This window comes from Mycteria americana, chromosome 14, assembly GCF_035582795.1.
Source record: "Mycteria americana isolate JAX WOST 10 ecotype Jacksonville Zoo and Gardens chromosome 14, USCA_MyAme_1.0, whole genome shotgun sequence".
Taxonomy (NCBI): domain Eukaryota; kingdom Metazoa; phylum Chordata; class Aves; order Ciconiiformes; family Ciconiidae; genus Mycteria; species Mycteria americana.
Genome location: NC_134378.1, coordinates 9,590,388 through 9,615,413, shown reverse-complemented (window position 1 = coordinate 9,615,413; position 25,026 = coordinate 9,590,388). Strand labels below are relative to the sequence as shown.

The window sequence follows — 25,026 nt, the reverse complement described above, 5'->3', positions numbered from 1 at the left end:
TTCCCTACTTATTTATTTATTTTTTCACTAATATTATCATTCCAAGATGCCTGCAAGCATGAATACACACTTACACAATATTTCAAAATTTTTCTTTGTAATTATAAGGAAAAAAGAATTGAAAACACTATACTGTCTTCAAGCCCAACTCAAGCCAGCTTCTGAGTAAATAGTCTGGCCTTTTCCACATTATTCTTGGTGTCCCAGTTATACAACATTATTTGTATAGGCAGACCAACCTTGCAAAACTTCCAGCTTTGATATATTTTCCAGACTGGGTATCTGCTGCAGGTTTAACATGTTTGGAAAGTTTTAGGGAACAAAATCAAGCCAATTCAGATAATGAAATTAAGGAAAAGTATGTGTTGTTTAGCTCTTTTGAAAAGCTCCGATGCCTTCATAAGCTACAGCACAGATTTTAAATTGGCAGTAAACTGCCCTCATATCAGGGACATATTTTTCCATTCCTATGAAAATATTACCAAATTTGGCCAAGTTACAACTCTTTACTGAGTCTATATAAACCGTGGTTTTCTAAAGATTCACTAGAGTTTGACAGCTGAAGATGAAATCAGTATGTACCATCTCCTGTCCACGCCTCTGTTAACCAGACTGAATATTCATTATTATCTTTAAGCAGTTAAGGTTTGTCCCGGATCTGGAGAAACTGAACTGGACTTTTCCTGCAGCTGAAGCTTCCAGAGATTGCTATGACACCAGACAAAAATGTGAAGTGGTTCAGCTGTACATACATGATCACCAATACCTGTGTATTATTGCCTACCCAGTATTATCCATACTGGTACGGAAGCCCCTTGGAAGAAAATGAGGAGGGAAACATAAATGGCGGAAATACAGAAGGGACAAAAGAAAGCAGGGAGGTAGTTGAGACTAGAACAAGGATCCTGATAGAGATATGCTAAGACTGAAAACATGGTAGATTCACATCGAGATGGAGAGGGAGGAATGGAAGGGATGAGTTCAGAAAAGGCTAACTGGTGATTGTGATGAATTGCTGGGGAAATGACAGATTTAGAGAATGACCTGGGAGCTTAGAGAAGGAAAGCAGAGTGTAAAGGTAAGTGGTATGAAGACGTTACCGGAAAAGAACAGGGACAGAAAGGATGAAGAGTATGTAAAGCTTCCTCAAGTCCACATCACATCTCATTATCCCTGACTCTCAACATTCTTCCTCTATCAGCAAATATCGCTAAAACTCACTGAAAGAGTTCTCATCCCGCTCTAGTGCTCATCCCCAGACAACCCTATAACGTCGACATAATTGACATAAAAACAAAGACTAAATAGAAAGAACAATCTATGCTTATGTGTCTCACTGCAAGATGATATATAACGAGTTTCCTATTTGCATATACATATACAGAGAAAATCCTTTCATTCAGGAGCAAAATGTAGAGATCTTCAAAAATTACTGCTGGAACTACTGAATGCCTAAGCAGCAACTCTTAAAAAAAAAAAAGAAAATTATTGAAAACTAAAAAATGTAAAAAAATTCCCTTTACAGAAGCAAACTGTAGCTAGCTCTTTTACACCGCTTAAAATTAATAATTAAATATGCTGTAAGGCCACATTTGATACAGAAAGGGTATTTAACATCACTTTCCCATCTGCTGAAAGCAACTTTAAAAATACTCACATTTTTAAATGACGAGATAGTTGCACACTGAAATAATCTGCAAATAGTATTAAGAGAGGTGCTGTGGCTCTTCTCTGCTTCAAGCACTTGCTCTTCTAGGAAGGAAACACTGTGTACAACCATTTTAACAAATGCCTATGGAGAGAGGAAAAACACCTTATGAAAATTAAAAGCTCCTGTGCTGTGTTTCAACATTATCCCAGCTACAGATCAGAAGTCAAAGAAAAAGCTTTAACAAGATTTCAGAGTGCGCTATTCCTAATATAAATATCCAAGGGGCACATACTCACAAGTAGACTACAGATATTTCCATCCATGCGAAGAACCACTGGTCATGACCTAAGGCTAATTTTTCTCCTTACCTAAGGGCAGAGTTTTGCTCCCTTTTCAGCATACAGAGTATGCAAGCACTTGCATAGTGTCTAAATGTCTGGCAACATTTCAGCAGTGAGGTGAAAAGCTCTTCAGAACCCGCAAAGACACTGCTACTACTGGTGGGAGTGAGAAAGTGGCCAAAGTGGTAGAAGGGAGGAGACAGTGGAGGGAAAGATAACAACAGGTGATTTTAGCTAAAAAAGGTCAGGAATTATAGACCTAAACCATCCATCTGTTCAGTTTCAGTTGAAATTTGAGCCATAAGGGAAAGCCAACTAGAAAGAACACAGTATTTATTTGTTAAAATACAGAGCAGTTTGTAAGGAGTTTTGATACTCTCTATTAATGATTAAGCTTCACAATTTTTTTTGAGAAGTTGAGCACTACCCATTTTAGGGATGGGGAAGGTGAGGCTGAACAGGTAAATTAATTGCCCAAAATGTACCAGTGACAACATCAAAATTAAAACCCAGCACATTCTCATCCGATATAACCATTACACAACAGTCCCTTCCTTTTCTACTCTTGGGAGTACAAGATAATTTCTCCCTTGAAAATCCCCATGGATGCTAAGCTTTAAATTTAAAAGTTCTAATTAAAACATTAACTACTGCTCAAATTGCCAATGTAATCTTGTGCTTTCAGATTAGTGCCATTACAGCGGGTATTGGTAGGGAGAAAAACTGATTCCTAGCCAATCAAGGTATTATCCTCCCTTGATAACCAGAAAAAGCCTCTCAACAAAATTCTGCTGCATTATTGAAGGGCTACCTGTAGCCTAGCAAAGACTGGTGTTTTCTTCATATTCCAAATTACTATGTCCCTACAGTTGTACAAAGGAAATGGGGTCAGGAAGGGGGGGAGAGGGGGGGTCTCCCCTCCCTGTATTAGAGGGGAAAAAAGTAATATGGAGCCCTGTTGCTTACCGTACTTTTGGCACAAGTAATTGCTTACGGTTTTAGTTTTATTTTCCTGTTCAAAGACAAAAACACCCCTCCACACTCCCCGCAAAATCCCAACCACCTATAAGCATGGAATTTGCAAAAAGACATAAATGAGTGAGACCCTTCCAGAAGCAGTTAGTTTGGAACCTGATTCAGTTAGCCATTTTTCACAGTCCTAGCTTAAGTATACGTTCAAGTATAGCCAAATTGTTATGTATGCTGAGAACCTGCTAGCTATTTCTTGGACTGGGGTACTCAGTTCTGAAAATCAGACAGGTTCTAAACAAGTTAACAGTTGACTCCCACTTTTTTTCTAAAATGCCTTGCCTCAATTTCCTATCTGAAGCTTTCTCCTGGTGCTGTGTAAGTCCATAAAATATGAAGTGCTTCGATAAGTCTGTTATCAAATGTAGGTATAAAAATGCAAACTACAAAAAATGAATTGCATTTAAAGAAAACTTGCTGAAAGCTAAGTCAATTGTCCTGTCCCTCCCAGAGTAATAAACCTTACCAGAGGATATCACTTTGTACAGGGGTAGAGCCTGAAGCTTAAGCACTGCCTATCTGGATTTAATGCCACAAACACTTGGTTTCTTTCACTTTGAGTCAGTAAAAACTGATTTTAAACATTACACAATTTATCTTGTCATGTTTTCATTATATTCCCCCCAGAGGCAAACTTGCCCTCAGTTGACACAAAATTTAACATACTGCTTACTAAATATGGTGAGGCCATCATCTTAGTGAGTCATACTGGCTTCCCTCATTCAGGATACAATAAACACCAAAACAGACACAACAGAAGATGGGAGCTCAGAAATCTCTCCACTAATACATAAGACGATCATCAACAACTTAAAATGGGTACGTCCAGCACTGGATGCAAGACTTGAATTTTTAAAGTTATAAATGGTTTCACAGATACTCCTTCAAGTCACAAAACAAATTAACATTATTAGCATTATTGTTAACAACAAAACCACAACTAATGCTTTTAATCTGCCATTAGGAATTGTGGAATCCACAGCAATAAATTACTCAGTGATGTTCCAAAACCATAAACACTTGTATGTGTTGAACCATGGGTAAATGTATTGATTTAAAAACAAATGTAAGACAATAGAGAGCCATAAACATCTGAGTGCTACATTTAAATACCTGGACAGTTAACCTATAAAACACATAAAAAGAAGGATGTAAATTTCTAATTCTAACAAACCTCTAATTTATCAACTTTGTCATAGATGCGGTTCATTTCCATCACCTTGTCTATAATGAGCGGAATGGTCTCGTCCAGGATCTGTGATGTATCACTTCTGATCTGCATGAAAAAAAGTATCTCATATGAAGATGAATCTTGAAGATAAACACCACACTATTTTTTTCACATCACTATTTATTCACATGAATATTTCAGAAAACATCTATTCAGAAAAGATATCACAAGGGTCCTTTTGCAGTATGTTATCAAGCAGAGATTGGAAAAATAACTTACTAGGACTCCCACATCAAAACTGTAACCAGACCCTTCCCTCTTCTCCCCAAATTTCCACACTACTCCTCCCAAGAGACCATCTAACTTTCTATTATGAAATACTGTAGACATGAGGGGTAATAATGGATTTTAAATGAAAACTGCCTCTATACCATGCTACATGATTTGATTTGATTGGGGAAGAGCTAACTCATACTACTTAATCAGTTTTTGGAAAAAGTCACATCTTTGAGTATACCACTTCTAGTATCTTGCCTTCAACAGCGGCTCGGGACTAGAGTTCTCAGGAGAGCAAGAGTCTTCACACAACATTGTAGCATAGGCAGCTCAGAGGAAGTTTCTGCTCCCTAGTCCCTGTCAGTTTCCACAATACTTAAGTGCCCTAATACAGGAAAGATTTTTTTTTGTTGTTACCTACTACAACCAAGCTTGTTCCCAATATCCATACGAGAGCCTGAACCTTATCTGAAATCCTGCCGAGTGTTGTTAGCAAGAATTACCCGATTTCCGATATAAACAACTGCAAATGCTTTGTTAGGTGGCAGTAAGCTACACCTCCAAGCAGAGCACTATAGCTAATGGAACCTACAAGCCAAAAATGATGGATAAGACAGGAACTGGGAAGAGCTCTCTAAAGGGAAAGATAAAAGCAAAACCAAGAAAACCTCCACTAAAACACCCAAATAGGCATTCTAATTTGTAAAACAGAGCAGCAACACACTGACAAGAGAAATAAGAGAGGCAGTTGAGCCCACTTTTATACAAGTTTTCTTTCTCAACTACCATGGAGTATAGGAAGTCTTGGTTCACTTCTGGATTAAAGCTGTTCTGCCTACAATTTCGATAGACTTAAAGAATAAAGAGGAATGAGGATCCCTTCAAAAGAGATTTTTGTCCCAAAGACTGAGCTAGAAGATATTCTTCCTTCAATTTCATAGGAAAGAGTAAGGATCTTTTAGCTAGAACGGTGAGAATCTGGAGTTGGGCTAATATTGCAGGGAATTTTCTGGGCATTTTGAGATTTAATCCAGAATCTCAAATAAACCATAAATGCCTGCTGTAAGTAATTTAATCCACGGACCATGCATTATAAACTCTAATAGGTACTTAGACATTTTACTGATGATCATATGACTCATATGTGTGTGTGTTTTTTTTTTTTTAAGAAGCTGTGTTTTTAAAAGCTGAGTATAGACAAAGCTATATAACTATAAAATGACTCATAGTAAGATTTTATAGTATTTTTATTACCAGAATGAGTACCTGCAGATTAAGTGCTTTTATAGTGCTATAAGTATTCTGTAATAGGAGATCAAACAGACATATCAAAATAGTAGTAGCTTTCAGTTGTAAACAAACCAACAGTGTCTCCTGTATTACTGGCCTCAGCACTACATCCACCAAATATATACACAGACACCTCCCCCAGCAGTGACATAACTATACACAGACACACTCCGTTGTCTTTACAGTATGTACTTGATAACCAACAGAAAGTGAGCACAGACACTCTGGCAGGATCCCTGTGAATGGAATCAGACATATTTTCTAGTGTTAAATAAAAATACAGAATAAATATGTAATGAAGGAGCCGAAGCACAAGAATTCCAGGTTTGTTCTATTGAATTCCTTTAGGTCAATGGTAGGCAAAAACCCCCTCCTCTATCATAAAGCACATGTGAAAAACAGGTTGGTGATCTGTCTGAGATGAGGTTCATATTCAGGTAAACTACATCAGATCAAAATTTGAGCCTGAACTTTCTAAAGATAAGGTAACAAACTTGTTTGCTAATATTGGTCTCAGAAAGGACGAGGGAAAAGCCACTCTTACAGCTAAATGCTAGATGACTACTGTAAATATAAACACAGTTTGGGACATAGCCAGAAAGAGGGAGATGTTGTACAGACCCAGTACAAAAACTATCAACACAAGGTCAGAGCAGACATGGAACAAATCTGAACCATCTTTCTTTCAGGGTAGAAGCAAACAACCAATACAAGACACAGGAGAGCTGATTTCCCAGCAAGCAGCCTGTGATGAAAGGAAATGATATGCAAATATGATTCAAGAAGAGTCATTCTGCAGCAGTCTGCAGAACCACAGCGACAGAGGAGTTCAAGAGGAGTCAGCACATGACAAAGGGAAATGATTCTTTTGGTACAGCAACCTCTCATGAGCCAGAGCAAGCAGGACTGGTCTGAAACCCCACATTATAAAACAAGATTTATTTCCCCTTGTACAATGTATTTTACCTTACCTTACTGAAGATTTAGCCGAGTGCTCAGCACAAGCACCAGAGCACAGCAGTCCATGGGAAAAAAACTGTATTCCTTTTACTAGGTTTTACTATGCTAATTGGAGGAGGGGGCAAGGAAGGAAGGTTTGATTCAGCTTTGTCTTCTAATTCAAGTCAGCAAGCTCAAGGAGGTAGCAAACCAACAGCACCAAAGCCAGTTAGGAGACAGCACAATCGGAGTATGAATGATCAATTAGAACACAAACCAGGAATGGTACATTGCATGTGTGGCAGTGAGACCTGATCCTTGCATACACTGCAGTTCAAGCTGTACCAGTTAAACAAACAAAATAACAAGAATCTGTGCATTTTATAGAAACTATTATTTTTTCTGGAAAAGAAAGAAAAGTAGCTGGAGCCACAAGTCAAAGATATTGTGCAAATTCTAGTTGTCACAGGGACTTTTTCGAAAGGATCGCTCTATATTCTTTTTTGGTCTTTGATCCCATATGTTAACAAAGAGTAACATAAAAGGATCACAAGTAAAAGCAACCACTGTAAACTGAACAGCTCAGTGGTGAGAAAAGAGAAAACTGAGGCTGGTACGTTCCTGAGAAGTTAGCAAACCCTAGCCACAGCAAACCAAACAAAACGACCTCTTCCTCTCTTTTCCCCAGTGATGAAACCAGGTTTCACACCTAGGGCCTCAGGGAGGAGGTTCCCAAACTTTAAGTCCATGAGACAAAGATAAGCAATTAGCAGCTGGTCTGTGGAACCATAATGAAGCAAGATTTACAAACACATCATTTCCCTGGGCCAAGTTCTGCAAGAAGGTGCAATGGCTTGAGAACCATTAACCTGTGGTTTTATAAACTGGCAAGTACACTGGAGGATCAACATACGTATTTAAAAAAAAAAAAAAGAGGAATATCAAACATAAGCAGAGATTTTGTATCTATCCATACATCCTCTTCAAGGATTAGCAGCCAAAGAAATGGAAGTAGTGAATTCCCACATGTAACTAAACCAGCTGCACATCTCTGAATAGATATCAATCACGTGTTAAGATATACAAGAAGCACAAAGAATTGTATGTAAAAAGGTAACCAATAATGACCCATGGAAACAATATAAGAACAGCATATACAAGAGTCTTGTTATTACAATGAAATTTTTTTGCTTTTGTGTCACTGGTTCAAATCATAGCTCAGTTAAAAAAAATCAGAATTTGATAGTTACACTTGAGAAGCTCTGAAGCCACTTAAGAGACATTAATTTACTTTGTTGAAGTCAGTGCCCTAAAGATGACATCAGAAAAAGTTAAATAACTGGCACTAAAATTCTTCTAGCACAATCTTTTCATTGCAAGATGCTCCTTCCACAGCAAGTGTGAGGCATGCTGAACTGTATTTACATTGTCACTGTAACTTACCTCTTGTACAAGTGTCCATTTTAAATGCTGTGCCATGCTGTGCCTAGCCAGGTACAACAGTATGACAGTGGAAATTCTGTCTTCCTTGCACTGAGGATCCAGGTTTCTCCTCATTGCAATATTCAAATGTATGCATCAAGAGTACTTGTAAGTTCAAAGCAGCAGCACACTCAAAGGAGAGAAGCCCAATCCCTCTACGTGAATACTTCACTGAATGCCCAATTGAAAAAAAGCAAGATTCCCCTTGCCTTTTGCTGGCATAGACAAAAGACCAAATTATTGCTAGGCACAGAAGCTGGAATCAGTTCAAACAGTACATTATATTTATCAGATTCCCATATACCCCTGGATGTGCTGCTGAAAGGAACCTTACATTGTAGGTACTGGACAGAAAGGCACAGAATCAGCACACTGACTGCAGTGCTTTGATGTTCCCAGATAAGGTCAATAATCTGCATACTAGGGAATTATTCACAGCCTGCAGGTTGTGGAAAAATGTTTTCAGGGGCAATGCAAAGATAGTGTATTGAAACTAGGTTAGTGGTTTTTGTAGAAAAAGGTTGGCAAGAGAAGAAGTCTCACAGGAGGTTTAAAAGCTCACTGGATCCATCCGAACAAGCTAACCATCTTCCCTATATTGGAGCAAAAAAATGTAAGGTGCATGCTTGATTGATGAAAAAGCATAAGGTACGTACAAAATCCTAGCGTAAGCTCCCAAACAGAAGAATTGAGTGAATGAACTTAATAGTAAATCAGACAGAATACAATCAGCAGTGAAGAGCTATTGATTCAAACCACTTGCTTTGAGCAGGTGATGTCGTATCACTGAAGCAATCATCACCTTTCAGGAATTAACTCAAAGGATTCTTTGGCCCAAGAAACCAATCTCTTGTATTCTACATTTTGCACAGACTAAATGCGCTGTACTAGAGAATCTAAAGCTGACAAATGTAAGCCAAGATGTATCAAAAAATAGACTGCATGCTCTGAGGTTCACATTCTCCTTTACAGCTATTTTTGTCAAAAGCTGAATGGAAAAAGAACTGCTTAAACAGCCACTAATACTGAACCATTCTTACAGGCAGCTATTTCTCCTTTTAAGTCCCCTGCTAACCATGTGAGACTTTGATGAGCCAAGCTTTTGTTTCTTTCCACTCCATCACTTCCTTCTGGAAGCAATGATGCCTCCTTTCCATAAGCAAGACATGCCAACAACAAAACCAGAAACCTCTGACAGAAGTCAAAAAAGGATTAATAACTGGCTATATTGCTGACTGATTTGCCTAGAACAAGGATGATGGCCTCACTTGAGCAGAATTCACATCCACGGTGTGAGATCTGTCCCATGACCAAATAATAATCATCATTAGTTAGCTGATGATATTTTGTATAAACTGTGTCAAACATGTTCATTTGAGTTTTCAATGGGTTCTTGCAGACCACACAAGACTGCTTTGGGGCCACCTATGACTTACGAGTTCTGTGCTTGAGAGTAAGCACAACATTTCTCCAAAGAACACTGGGATACACGCACAGAAAAGTGGAAAGATGCTGAGAAGGCAATATCGGCATTTGTTCTGTAAACAGAAGACAACATGCAGAAATTCCAGCACACCAATATCTTTCATTTGCACTAAAGCTGGTAAGAATAAAGCCAGGAAATTGCTTTTCAACTGCCTAGGAAACATTGGCCACAATTTTCTTATCTGCTTCACTTTACCCTGTCCCTCTCCATTTATCTATGCAATTCCTAAGAATCATCCAACAAAATAGCTCATAAGCAACAAGTCCGCGAGGAGCTGTTGGCTGGTCACTTCTTGCCATTCGAAGTGCATTCAATACAATTAGCAACCATTGTATTTGCCATTGACACAAACATTATACAAGATGCTTGAAGACAGAAGAAAAATGTTGTGGTGAATGCTAACAGAAGACGAGATGGTCTGTGCATCACTGAGTATAAGAGGAAGTCCCTCTAGGTAGACTTGGTCCATGCTGCCTGAACTAGTGCTCTCTGAAATGCTAGGAGTGGTTAAAATGCAGTATCAGTTCCTCTACCTAATTTTACATTTTTTAGCCTAAGGAAGGAAAGAAAAGTTGACTGCAAAAATCACATTCATTATTTCTACATGAACACCATAACCCAAATAGCTTTCAGACAGCACCACTATGTGCAGAAAGCCTGGGGTAAGCTAAATAGTAACACATATACCTCTTGCTCTAAATGGTTTATCCCAAACAATTAGGCACTGACAATGGCGAAGATAATTGGTGCAGTACAAATATTGCATAGCGTATCAGTCACAACCCCATCATTAATTAGTACTCCCCACTCAGTTATTCCACCTGTATCAACCTCTCTCTGATATTCTGACTGCAGTAGACACAACTAGCTTGCTGCATTTGTACAGCATCTAGCACAGGTGGCCTTAATTTGTAGCTGGTGCCCGTGAACGTTACTGTAGCACACATAATCTCTGTCTGCATCAGCCAGTCTAGTGCCACCGTCTCAAAACGATCCAGCTGTTGTAGCGCTGGAGCAGTCTTCTCGGCAGGTTTCATAACACAACCAAGCTAAAACACAGATTCTTTGTTCTAGAACGTACTACTGCAATCTACCTCCGGTACTCCACCGACTAGCGAACGGGGAGGCAGACCGCCAGCTCACACGAGGGGAGGGCGAGGAGGGGAGGGCGAGGAGGGGAGGGCGAGGAGGGGAGGGCGAGACGAGCCCCGCGGCGCTCTCCCACCTGCACCCGCCCGGCGGCGGGGCGGCGCCCGCGGGGGCGGCCTGGCTGCGCGCGCCCTAGCGCCACCTGGTGGGCACGGCGCCCCCCTGCGCGCGCAGCGCCGCAGCCGTCAAGATGGCCGCCCCGCGCGCGCCCGCCTTTCTGCTCTCAGGGCCGGCGGCGACACGGCCTCGGGGCACGTACCGCGTCCGTTATCCCGCGGAACTCGTCCGGCCTTCCTCAACCGCTCTTCAGCCGTCTCTTCCACTTCCTTCACCTGGGGGGAGAAGAACAGTCACAGAGCCCAGGCTGGGGCCTCGGCGGGCTCAGGCGGGTCAGAGGGGTGCCCGCCGGCCGGGTGCCTGCCAGCCGCCGGGCTCCACACCGCTCCCCCCGCCGTGCCTCTTCTGCCATCCCACTGGGGAACCCGAGCCGAGCTGGGGAATTTTTAGGCACACACCATATCACCAACTCCAAAGGTTCAAAAACCAGACGCACAGAACTCATTGTATTGAGAAGTGTAACATTTGGAGGCTCTGGGAGGCCGTTTTCCACCCCTGCACCAGCAGGAGACCTGTACGACGAGGAAGGATGTCCCTGTTATCCCCAACATCTACCTCCACACGGATTTCAAGTTCTAGATCTCACAATGAGTTTTCAGCCAGCAGGCTTCTAAACCTATAAAGTCAATGTGTCTTTCAGCAAAAGTTCCTTGCCAAGCATCTCAATCAAGTTTTGAAGCAGAAAAGTTTATTCTAACACTTGCACTTGGATGTAACAACAAAGCATGATTTATAAAAGTCGATTTGAAGTTATGGCTCACATTATTCACTGAGATAGAAAAATTGTTAACCCCCCCAAATCCAACCCATGAGCAAATACCTAAAAGAAAAAAAAAAAAACCAAAACCCCAAAAAACCAAAACAAAAACCCACTTTGACTATTCTGAAGCAGAGAACACTATGAAAGAAAACCAAGAGCTGCTCAGAAGGGCAGTTTTGGAGAGCCACCACAATGTTCTTCCCATATCAGAAAGGAGCCCATATTCAGAACTGCAGAAAAACTCAACAGCTACAAGAGTGTCTGCCTAAAGCCAAGAGCCCGGGCATACCCACCTCTGCAGAAGACAAAAGCCGATAGACTCTCACCCTTAACTGAAGTTTAGAAAGACTGTTGTTCACAAAATCCCAGTAAAGAATTGCCACTACAAGGAGAGCTCAGAATAAAAATATCCTGAGCATATTTTTAAAAACACATTTGCACTGTAATTTAAACGATTTTTAAAATCGTTTCTCCTATCTCCTGAATCTATTCTCCTATCCTAATCACATCTCATATTCTCCAAAATTAAAAGTGAACCTGATGAAAACTTTTTGTTTTTAAAGCCAAACAAAGGGAAGTTGTCCCACTTCTTGGGGCTACTTTGCTTAAATGGTCATCGTAAAAGCAGAACAAGAGCAAGGTTTGCCTTAGCAGACCCCTTTATCATTTTTCATCTGGGCTGTAAGGAACAATCTCATTCCTAAATAAAGTTTATTATCCTTTCACCTGGTAATAAAATTAAGGAAACCTGAATCGCCTCTGAAATTCAAATTGGTAATTATCAATCCAACAGTTGGGCTAACTCCAGGGGTTTTTTTGCCATTCTTAAAAGTGGCTAAGGACCTCCCAAAACAGGTACAATCAATCTTGTCTGGAACAATATGGCAAAGGCAGTTGCTATCATGTAAAGGCATTAGCTAGAAGAAAGGGTGCTGGAAGAGGAAGAATAGGTAAGAAGACAAATGCACTTTGTCAGCAAGGGGTAGAATGGAAAATACTAGACTCTTGATTTAGACTTAAGCAAATGTTAAGAGCAGCATACATGTAAGTTCACCCCAAAGGCTGTGCTTTGCATAGACTGAAGATGGTTACTGGCATGCAACTCCTCTTTTACTTTATGAAAACTGTTCCACATAAACGGAGCAAACGTCATTCTCTGCAGAGCCTGAGTCAACTTTCTCAGATGAGGTGGTGTTACACCTCCGGAGACCTATTTGCAGCCAACTTCTGCAACAGAACAGATTTGAGGGAACAATTTCAGGTATGGAGGTATTCCTGGAGGTAGCTTCTGCACCACCACTAAGAAGATGGCAATAGGGAAAGCAAAAGCCTTTTGCCAGAGAATCAGAGGAGGAGCAACAGAGAAACACAAGTTATGAGTGGGGCAACAAGTACACACATCACTCTAGACAGGGTGTTCTGAAAAGGCTGCTAGAAGTCATCCAGGGAGCAATCACATGAACCCAAGAGACCAAATCCACCATGTCAAGTGAGTGCGCTATTCTAGGTCTGCAATCATGGAAGCTGGGGAAGGACTCAACTCCTAGTCACTTCCAGGACAGCGATTCAAAAACTAGAAAGGACAAATTATGCTACCACAAAGAGGAAAGGAAGAACATCAAGAAAGTCTTAAGCACATGGAAGACATAGTGGCTGTTTTCACAAGGACAAACATGTATGTGGATATATAGGACATAATGTGGGCTGAGGATAAATACCTATTCAGCAGAATGCAGATACAAGCTCAGGCCACGTTCTGAGTAGCAGGAATGTGACCCAACTCGGCCCAAAAGCTCTGCAACTATGTTAGAGCAGCATTGAGCTAAGACTGGCATGTATTGTATCAGAGAAACTGTTAGCAGCTGGCATCTTCATCAGCTTAGTGACCACACCTGTCAGCCTATTAAGGTTACTTCCTAAGATGCTCGTGTCTAACATGAAGTCTTCATGGTGGCATAAACTACCACATTATATTCACACTGTAATTTCACTTATACAAGATTTAAAACCTACCCACAAAAGTTTCATCACCTCTTTTTTGTGTACGTATCTGGACAGAAGAAACCTCAAGACACATTATACTCCACAGGTTTATCAGGAAGGACGCATAGATGCTGTAAATCAATGCATGGATTTCAGTGGTGCTAACACGAGTTTACATCCCCTAACAATCTGTTCCATATCTTTCTGAGGTAAAGATTTCTGTATGGAAAAGCTGTTTTCCTTCTGCTGCTCCTTTGCACACTTAAATAAAGGAACAGAATTTCCACATCTAATTTCTCCTCAGAAAGAGCGAGCACTCTTCCTCCCCACTGCACATAGGCTAACTCTGGAAAGATCACTGCTAAACAACAGAAGAATGCATTCTTTTCAAATAAGAAAGAGTTACCAGTGATTTCACGTTACTATAATACATTTAATTTGTGAAAAACTTGTAAGCATTGAGTCTGAGAGTGATTTCTTGAAGGCAGAGAAACATAATTGCTAGCTTTTTTGTTAAGTGTATTTTACAGCAGAGCAATCTCAGTGGGTGGTGCAAGCATCAAATGGCCTACAGAACAATTCTATCAAACTCCCGACGTTTCTTGGCAAGCCTGTGCACAGTCAGCTTCACGGGCCTGAAGCCACTAATGTAGCCACATCTTCAGGACTAGCACAGTTGGCTTAAAGAGATAGTCCAAAACTGATATCAAACTTACAGCTTTGAAAAGGCTGTGTAATGGTAGCAATCATTAAATGCATGAATGTAAAGCAGGTGTAAATCCCACTAATTTGACAGATGATGCATTAAAGAAACATCCATTTAAAGAAGTTGAATTAGCTGTACAGGTTCCTGTCCTGCTCTGACTAAAGTTGCAGACATGCTTCAGGCAGGTAGCTTGCTGACATTACTAGCCCTTCCAATATCTACCATGAGCATCTTTCATTCATAATGTTCATAAAGATTCAAACATTGGAGTAGCATGTGTTAGAGGACAGAAGCAAAGTTTATTGACACCACTGAGAATAAGTTAATTCAAAACAGATTCACAGTTAATCTTTAAAGAGTGTTACATAGCCTGAAACATAACAGAAGTGAACAATAGTAAGAAACGATGGAAAATAGATGCAAACAAACCACTTAACACTCTTTCTTCAAGGCATGCTACTATAAAAGCACACTAGGCATAACAAAGCCAAAATACTACGTTTGAAGAGGACTCAACCGCAAATACTTAGCGGTTCCATATGAATTGCAAAAGAGAAAAACAACATTCTAAGGGCTCAGTGTATTTAAGACACCTTCAGAAATGGTTAAGAAGGGCCTGTTGCAAATCGCAGTATCAACAACATATTTACCATCATCTGTAATTAGGTACTTACTAAACAGACCATACAAGCTCCTTCCAGGTGATTATGGAACTCACTGTATATTTATCACTAAGATCTGAAATAAAACCCACTTCAAAACAAACTTCTGAAATAAAACACATTTCAAAGTTATGATGAAAACATGGGGTGACAAGTGTTTCTTAGTTAAGACTGTAATTTCATAATCACTTTAAAATTATATAAGCTGGCATTGGCAATAAAAGTAGTGTACCCTTTTCCATCACTCTCTTACGCCCCTAAAGCCAACCCTTTGCATGTGAGAGGACAGACATTCACGGTGGAATGAATCAGGAAACTGTTCTGGGTAGAAAACTAACCGTTAACTAACTTCTTTGCCATATCATTTTATCTCAGATCAGTTCTTCAACTAAATTCATTACACAGCCATGTTAAGGCTAGCACTGACAAAGAAAACAGTAGCAAGGGGAAGAGACACCTTGGGTCTTTCAATAGCAGTGTTAACTTATCATGAAGCCTTAGCCAAAGGCACAACAGCACCACTTCCAGATGCCATTTTAATGTTCCCATATATCCACTGTTGAGTCTCCTGTTTATTTATGGAAAGAAAACAAAACAAGAACAAAATTAAAACCATTACTTCATTTTGTAACTTAGCGGGAAAAGAATATTCACTCTAGCTTTGAGGTTAGTGCTCCTTTCTTTTATGTAGTATATACTGTACCCATAGTAATATCCCTTTCTCATCACTTCCCTTTAAATGTCTTTGTTTCTCGACAGCAATCTCCTCCCTCTTTACTCCAAGCCCGAGATAAGATAAGCTTTTGTAACTCCCCCCATCACTCCTTCTTTCATTTTGCCTCAGCATTATGCTCCCATTCAACCTTATAACAATTTAACTGCTTTTCCCAAGGATTTTTTTTTTTTTTTTTTTAATACCAAGCTCACTCCTTGATAAAAATATTTGGGTCAGGTATTTTATATCGTCAACTGTTCAGGCCCACAAGATATGCCTATAGTGTTCTAACTTATCACACTTCATTAAGGAACATGAGAAAAGAAAATTCAGCACTAAAAATCTCTTCTACAAAGTTTTCCCAAAAAGCCTTCTACTTTCACTCAAAAAGTTAAGCTGCCTGTGTTGGAATTTGAAGTGCTCTCCTAGCATGTCATTAAGATGAAAAGGTAGGCATAGAAAACTTTAAAAATAGCCAAACCAGAAAACCACATAGCTCTTTATAACATTACAGACTCCGCAGGAACATTTCAATATCGCTGAAAATTAACAGGTTCTTCAGTACGATGTCCTCCTATGCCAGCTTCAGAATACTGAAAAAAACCTCCTACAAAGGGAAAACAATCAGTGTATAAGGGGAAACAAAAAGAGCAGAATGGCAAGTGTATTTCAATAGCAAAACTAACGTCTTTCATAGCTATTTACAGGATACATTAAAATCAGGCAGGATAATATTATGTCATGCAGCATATGCTTGAAAGCTTTCACTTAGCAAAATCTTCTACTGGACTATACAAATACCTTATTTTGCATTCATCATTGTCATAGTCTCATTTGCTACAACTGCTACACAAAATTAAAAATCATAATGAAAATTAGGAGTTATATGCTAGAGGAAATTGTTACTGCTAATTACAAAATTTTAAAAATGCAAAACTAAGGCAACTCTTTGTGAAAAGGAACTGAAAGCCATCATTCCGATTTCCACAACACTGTGATATGTGACAGAGCTGAGCTAGCAAGGCAAGGCCCACAGGAAGAGGCACTTAAGAACATTCCACAAAAGCTGTGATTAATCCCCAAGTAGGAAAATATCTAAATTATATCACTGCTTTGAGCAAGCTACCAATATCTGCAAGAATCAAGAGAGATCAGTATTAAAACAAGTGTTTAATTTCAGCTGAAGATGCCTGAAGGAAACAGAATGACTTGCAAGTAGCAAAGAACACAAGTTGTTTCTGTATTCCTTGTAAGAACTAACAGGCTCGGCACTCAGTTACAAAAATACTATACAGGAAACTTCTTTTATTAATTGGCAGGTTGTCTTTATTTCTTATTTAACACCAGTATGAGTGGCACGTGATAAAACCAATAGAATCCAGCTGGCATGAACTAATACTTTAACAACACTTATTCCCCACTAAGTAGTTCACTTTGCAATGTCATCTTAATCAAGCTTGAAAATTCATTTTTGTAATTGTTAATAGCATTAACAATACTTGTTTCTGGCCCACTATAGATGCATAGATGACTAATAAAGTAGATCTTAATCCAGAAGTAAGACAAAAGCCGTCAGTGGTTTAACCACATGAAAATTATGTGGGTATCATGGACTAAGCATTATATCATCTCCTTGAAAATGCTGAACAGAAAAACAAAACAAAGATTCCAAGATTTGGATGTGTATAAGTGGTCTGACTTATTGCAAATCACAGATAACCACATATGGAAAGATGAAATTGATGGAGTGATGACGTCAAGGGAGAGGCATAGGAAAAAAATACGCTGAATAGTGAAACGGAACAAGAGTTTCCCATCCTTTTTTTTTTCTTGGAGACAAAAATAAATCACATCAACATTTTACTGCCAAAATGAAGGAAGAGGGAATGAGGAATGAGGGTGAGGGAAAGCTGTTTTAAAGACTGATTTAGGACTGTCTTTTATCTTGAGAAGAGAAAATTTTAAATAATCTGCCCAAAAAGAATGTTATTCATTTTACATCACCACCAGGCTCAAGTGGGATAGGAGCTACCTACAGGTCAGAAAGGGAGATACTCCCAAGTGCTCTCTACTTTTGTTTCTGTAGCCTTCCTCTTTTTTGAGGGTGAGTGGGGGAGCGTCTTAGCCTACAAAGTGCAACTTCAAAACCTCCCTTCTTTGCCTTCGGGGATCTAAAGCGTCCCCTATCGTTACCAGGATGGTGACAGTGCTGTGCAGGATCACCACGGTCACCATCCTGACTGAGCTAAACAGCTAGACTCGGGTAACTAACCGCACCTAAGATCCTCAAACTAAGCATCATTCCACTTAATCACATCAGCGCTCTGAGCCTGACCTTACCATCACCAGCAGACTTGGTTTCCACAAAAACAAGTAACAAAGTAGCAGCCACAGCCACAGTAATTTAGAAAGAGAAGCATGGAAACACTTATTCAGGAGCTCAGCAATAGCTCAACTTTATCCAACACTGCATCCCAGGCACAGGAGACCTGGAGACTAGGCCCTCCTCAGCCAGAGGGAAGGCAAACACCCCACTGTCTCCAAAAATAAGACAAGCGTCACGAGCAGCGGGCTAGTCCGGAGCCGGGCAGGAGAGGAGCTCCTCGCACATCCCCGCCCGGACAGGCACCCCCGCCGAGCAGGGCTCAGGGAAGAGAGGCAGGAGCCCCTGCGGCTCGCGAGCAGGGAGAGCCCGAGGGCTACTGCTGCATCGGTCGGGGGAAGGGGGCCCCCAGCAGCCTCCGGCTGGGCGGCGGGGACACGCGAGCGGAGGTTACTGCCCTCACCGGCGGCCGTGCCCTGCCCGCTGGGAGCCCGCGGGCCGGGGGCGGGGCTGAGCTGGGCTGGGCTGCTCCCTCCCTCTCCCGCCGCTCCTCGCCTCAGGGAGCCCCTGGCCCCAGGGCCGCTGCCCGGCGGCTGGCGCGGGGCCGAGCGGAGCGCGCCGGCCGCACCTGCAGCCTCCCCCCCCCCCGCCCCTCAACCGTCCCCTCGGGCCGTTACAGCCGGTGCCCCTCGAGAGGCGCCGCCGTGCCCGCCCCTCGCTCCCCCGCTGACGGACCGCCCCCGGGCCGGGGCGGCCCCTGCTCGGCGCCCCCCTCCTCCGCGCCTACCTCTTCCCCGGGCGGCGGGGCCGGGCAGCGGGCGAGCCGCCACCGCCCCCGCCCGAGGCTCCGGCGGCTCCTCCGGCCGCAGCATCACCCTCCGCGGCAGCTCGCCGCTGGTCCCCGGCTAAGCTCACGGCAGCCGCCGCTCCGCCCCCGGCTGCCGCTCCTCCCCTCGCCCGGGCCCGGCGCCTGCCCAGCCGGCGCCGCCGGGGGCTTCCCGTGGCCGCGCCGCCTCAGCGCTCCCCGCCCGCCGCCGCGGGCCGCGCGCGCCACCTAGCGGGGCGGGAGCGGCAACGGCTGCCGCGGCAACGGCTACCGCGCGAGGCGGGCCGCTGCAAGCCCTCACCCGCGGCCTGGCGTTCGCGGCTGCGCCTCTCGCTCAGCTGGGAGCCAGAGCCATAACGCTCTCTGCGAAGGGACAAGGGGCAAAGGTTTACTGAAAGTTCTTGTTTCGAGTCATGACACCTCACCCGTGGAAAAATGATTCAACAAAACCAGCACCAAGTACAGGCACAACAGGCTTCCCCTCCCTGATCATTTCATTCGCCACTCTTAAAATCTAGTTTTTCTAATAGCATTTTGCTTTAACAAGCCCATGCTGCAGCCTAGAGGACAGAGGCTGAGAAAATGAACAATCAGATGCACTAGACTCAATGTCCATTTTTTTAATCACTAGGAAATTAAAGGCTGCAGCTGAAAATGCAGCTTTAAGGTGCTCAGAACTTCTCTGAGTGAACATTTACATGACTTGAGGATAGACACATCTAATTTTATATTAGGCAGAGCAGAACTTCTGACAAAAGACATCCTGTCCTTCTCCCTGAGGATGGAGCTGTGGGAGATTCGCTGTGGAAGCCTGCAGTTAAAGAAACTCTTAGGCCTTCTGGATGCTTCTTCACTACAGAAGATGATCTTCCTTGCATTAGGCTCCTTTAAAACACGTTCTTAAACCAAAGCGACATTTTAGAGGGACAGATGATCAAGACAGCAGTTAAGAGTTGAGACAAAAATAGCCATCTGTTCTCAGTTTGTTCATTGCTCTTCCTCCTCTGAGCAGGAAACAGGACCTACTTGATAACTAATGATCAGTCAAGGATTGGTAGAGAGAACAGGGGGAGCATTTCTCAGTAACAGTGTGTTTCTTCTCAATAACAGTCTTATTCTCAGTTGGAAGTGGTCAGAAACAGCCTGCCCTCGAAAGAAGTTTGGCCCATGCATCTTGTACTGAAGACTCACACTAGGGTTGAGTGGACTGCATAGTAGCAGGGACATAAAACAATATGCAGTATTTCTCACTAATCAGTTTGAGACATTATCCAATTTTAGAATTTTATACTACATAAAACTACTTTTGAGTGCTGGCAGAGCAGAAGGGCACAACAGGCCTGCACTGTCATCCCAAGCTTTTCTTGGCTTTGGATAAGACCAAATTATTGCTGAATAATGGGAGAAATTTAAATTCAGTTTAGCATTCTTAAGAAAATGCCAAATTTATAGTCTGTAGTTTGCTGAGAAGATCAGCAGCCAGGCTTGAAGAGGTACTTGAAACAATAGAAGAAAGAGCTATTAGGTTGCAGGGTTTCGCCAAATCTTCTCTCAAGTAGGGAGACACAGGGATCTGAATTTAGTCTATGTCATCCTGACAATGGCACCAGACAGATCCTGTTATGCTACACTTGAGGTTTTTAGTCACCACTTATCTGAAAAATTTCAAGGTATTTGCAAAACCTGATCTTCCACCAACCAGAACTGCATAGAGGAGAAACACAGTGCATCTCTGGGCACTTTATTTTGCATTTCAATTGAAGCTCTCCAGGTCTGGGCAGCCTTCTTGCTATGTATTTGCAGAGTTAACATAGACCTGTTCTCTGCTCAGCCACTCAGGTACCATTGATGCTGTAGACCCCAAGGGTTTGTATGCTGTATCTTTGAAAGAAGTGTTTCTGTCAGGGAAAGATGCACCAGATAAAACTTCAGTGAGATTTAGAAAGTGTATTTGGGAAGCTTTACCAAATCAGAATGAAATATTCCTAACATTGTATATCATAGATTAACTGTTACAAAACTAGCTATCACAGGAGGAAGAGCGTGAAGAGGTATGTTTAGAAGAAACAAGGAGCCAGGAGGAATACTGTAGGTGCTTTAAAAGTATAACACTAACTTAGATTCCTCCCAATTATTTCATATAGACTATGCCATCCATGTGAGCTTTAGCATTGGCATTATTTACTGTAGAGGAAAACTCTCAAGAGAAAACAGTGCTAAAAAGAACAGATCATGCATTGTATTTCTGTTTCTATGACCAAATGGCTTTGTGACCTCTGTGCCTCAGCTGTAAGGTTAGGATAACCCTTCTATCTTCACTATCCTAACAATTCATCAGTAGAAAGCACAGTTAAAATACAAGGAAAACCACATCTTGAATTACTTCTTTTTTTTTTTTCCAAGATACTAACTTTGCAGGATGACTCAAAATCAAACATTTTTTCTACATTATACAGATCCAGTTACTAACCACCTGAAGTATTTTTGAAAGACAGTAATAGCATTTCAATGTTGAATAAAACACTGAAATTGCCTTTTGCAAGTAGGTTTTTTTGCATTAAGTTTTAGCTCATTTATTCTTAAGTTTGCAAAATATATCTACTTTTTTTCATTTTACAGTACAGGATAGAAAGAGTATGAAGGGCAGACTCAATAACAAGGTTATTAGGGGATTTAAAATTTCTGAATTAGAAGTTCAGGGGTTTTATGTAACCTTATGTAGCATTCAGAAAGTCAGATAAATCTATGTTTATATATTCAATACCCTTCTCCTCAGCATTTTAAGAATTCCAAATCCTTTGCATTCTCCAACAGAAAAATGAGAACCCCACATTTTTTTTTTTTTACTGGGTCCACAATATCTAGAACAATAGCAAAACAGCAAAAGAAAAGAAAAAAAAGGAAAGGCCTTGTAGGAATTCCAGTGTCTCACAAGAGAAATACCCTGCAATATGTTGGGACTCTCTACCTCCTTCGTTAGCATACCTCCTATTTGCTTCCTACCTTTTACTCTCATTTCCATTTTGTCTTACAGCTGTGAATAACTAGGCCACTTGTTTTCAGAACTGATGTAGACACCAGATTATGATACACATCAGCTTTGTCTGTTGTAACCACACTAATAAAGTGTTTTTTGTACAAGCATGACCCCCTGCACTGGATGATGTCCCTACCTTCTCTAGCTCCTTTCACATCATCTGCTGTTCTCATCTGTCTCTCAAACTCTGCTGCTTTGTCCTCCCTTCCTCTGTTCCAGAGCATTGCCAACACATCTGTGACTACAAAAATAAAGCCATATCAGTAACTCAGTATTACCAGGTGCTCAAGAAGAAGCATTCAGAAGAAGTTATTGCACCACAGAGAAAGAGAACCATGTTCTCCTGTGGAAAACAAATGTGGGGGCAATAAATATGCTCTTATATACTCTCTTAAACGTAACATCACAGAGCCTGATACAAGTCTTTCATACTGATGAAATGCAAGGTATTTCCTTATACTATCAGGTAATAAAATGGTAGTTCAAGTAGAAAGGAATGTTAATTGGAAGGACAGGAAATTATCTTTTATTAGCAACACTTCTGAATTGCTGTAATAAGAAATGTGGGCTAAACAGCACAGCACTTCAAATCACTTTGTGCTTCATATTTCTGAAGCACTTTTAAAATCAAGCATACTACATTAAGTCCTCAGAGATAAATTTACCTCCTATTTGAGAGGACAAGTGATCTATCATAGCTGCACAAGGAGTCTGAATTCTTAAGCCTTGGCTACAATCTCTCCTCTCCAAGAACCAGCTGTACCATTTCTTGCATACTTCTACAGCATCCAAGAACAATACTGTTACCGTCCAACACATTTTTTCCTCATGCTAGTATTGGAAACCATTTATGAAGCTACCTTGAAGCTGATTATTCCTCTCTAGCATTACCACATGCAACTACTACATAATAGTATCTGAATATTGACACTTGTATTGCAAGGAACACATGCTCATGAGAAGTAATTCACACAAGTCTGAAACTAGAATGCCACAGCTAGTTTTAAGATAACAAGAAAACTTCAAAGGGATATTTAGCACTAGCCCAAATCTTTCTCCTGTTGTTATACCAAGGAGGATTTTCAATTCATTACTTATGAAAAACCCAGAAAGTCTTTGTATCTGTAATCATACATGAGTTTTCAGTTTCATAACATAACTGAAGTCCTAACACCTTGTTAAGAGCTCATCACCTTGAGAAAAGTTAAGTACTGTTGGCATTTAAAGGACAGACGTGTTATTGCGTGGTATTTAACAGTTGCATTCCTTCCTCAAGGAGGCAGCAGTAGGGAAAGTTACAGTCTTCCTCTATATAGTTTCTTCGTTTAGGAAAACTACCACTAGGGATTACAGCGATTTGTAGATACAGCATTGCTGGCCTGCACGAGTATGCATTTTAGTCTCATTCTCTTAAAGTGTCCCAGATTAGCTTTCTGTACTGTGCCTCCACTGCAGATTCAGTCCAGGTCAATATTGGCATTAGGCTACTCTTTCAGTTCTTGTCCAACCTAAAGCACCCGATTAAGCTTATTTTATCCTCAGATATATGCATTCCTGAGGACACATTCCTTAGTCTTCACTCCTGCAACAACCCGCCCCCCCTTGATTCTTAGTGGATTTTACTTAGGACAAATTCTCTCAGACATGGAAGCTTGCTGGAAGGCACAGAAACAGTAATGGATACTAATGGTCCAGCTGAAGAGTCTGCACTCTTGCTGCAAAAAGCACTTCCTGCCTCAGTGAAAGTACCCCCCCCAGTCAGTGTCAGTCCCAAGCCAAGGAACACTGGAGGAGATGCATTTGCAGAGAGTTTGGGTCAACACCAGGCTAATTCTGTCGAAGTATACCTTAATAGTGTCTTCTAGATTCAATATATTTTTGACGTCCTTAAAAATGACTTCTTTGGGAGGTAATATTCACTATGAATTAAATAACTCAGAGCTGGTAAGTGGAAATTATATTCAATTGCACTTTTTCAATCCATCTGTTGATATTTAATTTCCTCATACAGAACTGTTTACCACAGAGCTTTATTGCTTTTTTACAATCTTTTTCAGGCTGATCAGTCCTCTACTACTCAGTTTTGTTATACTAAAAACATCCTATAATGCAGATGACATTACTTTTTTTCAGTCTGCTATCCTTTTTGAAAATAAGCAATTAGAACTGCACACATTAAAAGCATTGCTGAACCATGGTTTTATACAAAAAAATCATGTTATCAGTTTTGTCCTTTATTCCTTTCCTGACACAGTTGTGTTTTAATGCTAGCAAGTGTGGGGCTGATGTTTTCACTAAACTACCATAACCCAGGATGGGGTCCCAAGAGGCAAGTCTGCTTGGCATTCATCATTACGTATGCAAAGTTAAGACAGATTTTTCCCCACATATGCACACTTAAACTACACTGCACTGTTTGTCATTTTATTGTCTAATCTTGCAGTCTGTCTGCAATCCTTCAGATTTTGCTCCTCGTTTTTTCATATCTAATTTATTCAAAATATCTGATACTTGAAAAATTTCAGCAGCAATACTAGAAAGTTACTTGCTCCTACAGCAATTCACATGTTAAAGAAGGGTCAGTAACTTGGAAATCTCTCCCAGTTTCAGAGCTTTATACATTTGGGTAGAAGTTCTGAAGTTCAAAAAATACTATATACCCAAATTTTAACACAGGCAGGATGAATTTTTAAAGCTCACACCATTTCAAGAATACCATACCAATTTCAGCATTCCTTTAGCAAAGGGGTGAGCCATCAGTTTCTGTGAAAAGTTAAGAAATTTCTTCCATCTACAAGACATTCAGACTTGAGTGCACAGATGAAATAGACTGGGTTCTTTCAGCTGCATACCAATATTAAGATGCTGTAGTGCTGTTCTCAGTCTTTGTCACCTTCCCATAGCTACGTAGGCACGTATGAAAAGTACTGAACCATACAAATGAAACTAGTCATGCATATATGAAGGAAGGTACAGAATACAAGTCTCATGATTGGCCCAGAGACCAGCAGTCACAAAAGCCCTACACAGAAGGGCTAAACAAAACTCAAGTCTTTTGTCACTAGGTAAACGTTTGCAAGGGC

At 41.1% G+C, this 25,026-nt stretch overlaps 1 protein-coding gene across 3 annotated transcripts in view; it reads right to left on the bottom strand.

Moving 5' to 3' along the window:
• The window catches only part of PARD6B (par-6 family cell polarity regulator beta), a 69,514-nt gene that overhangs the window by 24,785 nt on the left and 19,703 nt on the right, over positions 1-25,026 (bottom strand). For 2 of the 3 annotated variants that reach the window (XM_075516870.1, XM_075516868.1), the window contains exons 5-7: positions 11,074-11,146; positions 4,196-4,297; positions 1,658-1,792 (exon numbers count right to left, since the gene is read on the bottom strand). The gene's annotated coding sequence lies outside the window, so the exon portion shown is untranslated. The remainder of the gene's footprint in view (positions 1-1,657; positions 1,793-4,195; positions 4,298-11,073; positions 11,147-25,026) is intronic. The other variant, XM_075516869.1, reaches the window with a different exon arrangement.